Raw genomic sequence first — 3,943 nt, 5'->3', positions numbered from 1 at the left:
GGGCGGCCGCCGCGCCCGCGTGCAGCCCTTCTCGCAGGCGTTCTCGTCACTCCACCTGGTGTCCTTTCTAGATTTTGGAATGCCTTTCCCATTCCAATATTACAAGCACATTTTCCTCTAGTACCTCCTAATGACAATGAAGCTTAAAAGAAATCTGCGATTTTTTTTGGTATAGACATCAATAAGTGTAATTTTGGGGAAAGTTTTTCTTCATCTCCAGATTATGCAAACAATCACCTTCATTATACTTTTAAAGAATTTTTAATTTTTTTTTTACATTTTAAGGGCTCACTTTGTTGCCCTCGGAAGAGTGCTGTGGCGTCACAGCTCACAGCAACCTCCAGCTTTTGAGCTTAGGCAATTCTCTTGCCTCAGCCTCCCGAGTAGCTGGGACCACAGGCGCCCACCACAACGCTCAGCTATTTTTTGATTGCAGTTTGGCTGGGGCCGGATTTGAACCCGCTACCCTTGGTATATGGGGCCGGCGCCCTACCCACTGAGCCACAGGCACCGCTCTTTTTTTTACATTTTATCTATATTTTATTCGGTATTACATTTGTGACAAAATGTTTGATAAGGATTTGCCTTTTTCCTCAGTTGCCCTCCCCGTGTCTATTGAATCACTCCTCCCACCGAATTGCGGTGATACTTTTTATTTTGCAGTCGTGTTTATATTGTAATCTGTTTTTAGATGGTTTTCTTCCCCTTTCCTGATAATTTCTATACTGATATTTTGTTTTCGTTTTTAAAATGTTAAGCATATTTCTCTTAGTTATGTACCTTGATGCAATAATCTATTTCTTTTCGTCTAAACTCTGAGGAATGGAAAAGATATAGAAAAGTACAAAAATGATAATTTTTTAAAATGCAAATTTGATTATAGCACTTTGTCAGTGCAGAATAGTTATTTATTTATTTATTTTTTGAGACAGAGCCTCAAGCTATCCCCTTGGGTAGAGTGCTATGGCATCACAGCTCACAGCAACCTCCAACTCCTGGGCTCAAGCAAGTCTCCTGCCTCAGCCTCCCAAGTAGCTGGGACCACAGGGCACCCGCCACAACGCCTGGCTATTTTTTTGGTTGCAGCCGTCATTGTTGTTTTGGCGGCCTGGGCTGGATTTGAACCCGCCACCTTAGGTATATGTGGCTGGTGCCTTAGCCACTTGAGCCACAGGTGCTGAGCCATCAGTGCAGAATAGTTATTAAATGACAAATGTTCCTTGAAAATCACTCTATTGCTGAACACTGTGGATAGGTCCACTCTTGCCATCAGGATGTTCTAGTGCATTAGTGGTATCATCAAAGCCCTTAATGATCTTGACATTCCATCTTCCTTTGCCTTATGCCTTTGCTCAGTATCTCTTAAACCTCCTATATCCGCAGGTTACCACCATCCTACTCTCCACTTATGTAAGTTCAACATTTTTACCTTCCGCATTTAAGTGAGATCATACAGTATTTGTCTTTTGGTGTGGGGCTTATTTCACATAACACAATGTCCTCCAGGTTCATCCATGTCATTACAAATAACGGTATTTCTTTCTTTTTAAAGGCTGAAAAACATTCCATTGGGTATATATACCACATTTTCTTTACCTATTCATCTGATGATGAATGCCTAGGTTACTTCTGTATCTTGGCTATCATGAATCATGTTGCAATAAACATGGCAGTGTGGATATCTCTTTGGCATACTGAATATATACTCACAAATGGGATTGTTAGAACCGGTGTCTGGGTGACAATCACTGCCACCTGTGGGTGTGGACAGGGCTACACTCAAGCCATAAATGTCAATAGATGCCACCACCCATGGATCTAGGTAGCACTCAAGCCTTTGAACTCTGACAATCACCGTGGCTGGTGGGCATGGGTGGAGCTGTGCTCAAGCTGGCACTCAGCTAACAAACACTGCTGTCTATGCATCTGAGCAGGGCAGCCCTCAGGCTGGCCAGGTTTATTAATCACTGCTCTCCATAGATACGGGCAGGCCTATCCTCAAGGCACAAGAGCTGGCATATGCTGCTGCCACTGAATCTAATCCAGACAACTCTAAAACCAGCATAAGCTGACAATCACTGCTGCCTGTGGACATTGGCAGATGTGCACTTAAGCTGGCACCTGGCCAGCAAATGCTACCATCTGTAGATAGAAGTGGAGCAGCTCTTAATTAAGCCAGGACAGGGCATCAGTCACTGCTGCCAGAGGGTATGAGCAAGACCATGCTAAAGCCACGTGGGCCAACAAAAACTGCCACCCAGCTCTTAAGCAGCCATGGACTATCAGTCACTGTTTCCTATAGATATGGGTAGGGCTCTGCTCCAGCCAGCATGTTGCCTATGGATCTGAGCAGGGCAACTCCTAACCCAGGACAGGCAGACCTTCGCAGCTACCCCCAGGCATGGGTGGGGCTGCACTTAACCCAGCTTGGGCTGACAGTTGGTGGTACTGCATGATCTCACTTAAATGTGGAAGGTAAAAATGTTGAACTTACATATGTGAAGAGTAGGAGCATTCACTCACCCTGCAAAGTGGGAACCACCAATGACAACCATAGGGAAATAAATAGTGAGGCAGGAGATGCAAGAGAACATCATTTAAACACTGAGAGTGCATCCACCCATCTCATTCCGGGTCAGTTCTTCAGAGTAAGACGGAGAGCTCTCCTTTGCTCAAAGTAGGAGAGCTCCCACTGAGGAGAATGGGTGCACTGCAAGCATATTTGTCTTGAGCTGAAAGCAGAGATTTCAGATGAGAAAGAAACGGAATAATAATTCTGGTAACATGGGAAAAAGCTGTCTTGGCACCCCTCCCCCCAAAGATCATAGTAGGTCTCTAGCAATGGACCTGAACCTAAAGAATTGCAAAAATGTCAGAGATGGAATTCAGAATATGGATAGTAAGTGGAATGAAGAGGATTGAAAGGAAAATTGAAAACCAACGTAAGAAAAGATATAACAGAACTTAAAGAAATGAAATAATTATATAATACTCTGGTTTCTCTTCAGATCATATAAATCTCTTGCCTTTTACTAAAGAAATGAAAGAATTATTCAGGGAATTGCAAAATACAGCAGAAAGCATCAACAAGCTAGACCAAATAGAAGAAAGAATTTCAGAGCTTGAGGAAAAGGTTTCCAGACTAACCCAGTCAGTCAAGGATACAAATAAATAAATAGAAAGAAGGGGAAGGGAAGGGAGAAAGAAGAACAATTACCCATGGAAATATGAACTGTATAAAGCGGGCCCATATAAGAATGATCCCTTAGGTATCCCTGAGGAAGAAGATAAAAGCAAAAAGCATTGAAAATCTATTCAAGAAAATTTTTGAGGAAAACTTTCCTGGTGTTGCCAGAGATTCAGATATCCAGATACAAGATGGTCATCAAACACTGGGAACATTCATAGCAATTGGGACATTTCCAAGACATGTCATCAACCTAGCCAAAGTCATGTTGAAGGAGAAAATTCTTCAAATTGCAACAGAAAAGCCACAACTGACCTACAAAGGATAACTCATTAGGCTAATAGCAAACTTCCCAACAGAGACCTTAAAAGCCAGAATTGATTGGGACCCCATTTTTAGTCTTCATAAACAAAATACCTATTAGCCAAGAATTTTGTATCCTGTAAAACTAAATTTCATAAATGATGAAGAAATAAAGACTTTTCCAGACAAACAAATGCTAAGGGACTTTGTCCCTATTAGACCTACCCTACACAAAAAGAAGTGTATTATATTTATACCAAGATCAGCACAATAGATAGATACCCACCAGGGTACAAACACCTAAGCTCACAGCTCTAATAAAACAGTAGGAGAAGAGGGGGGCAAAAACCCACAAGGAATCATCCAACATGATGAACAGAATAGTATTCCATGTGCCAGTACTAACATTGAACTTGAATGATCTGAACGGTCCACTTAAAAGACGTAGGCTAG

This window comes from Otolemur garnettii, unplaced genomic scaffold (assembly GCF_000181295.1).
Source record: "Otolemur garnettii isolate 467f Iridium unplaced genomic scaffold, OtoGar3 scaffold00077, whole genome shotgun sequence".
Classification (NCBI taxonomy): domain Eukaryota; kingdom Metazoa; phylum Chordata; class Mammalia; order Primates; family Galagidae; genus Otolemur; species Otolemur garnettii.
Note: the sequence above shows the minus strand (reverse complement) of the source record.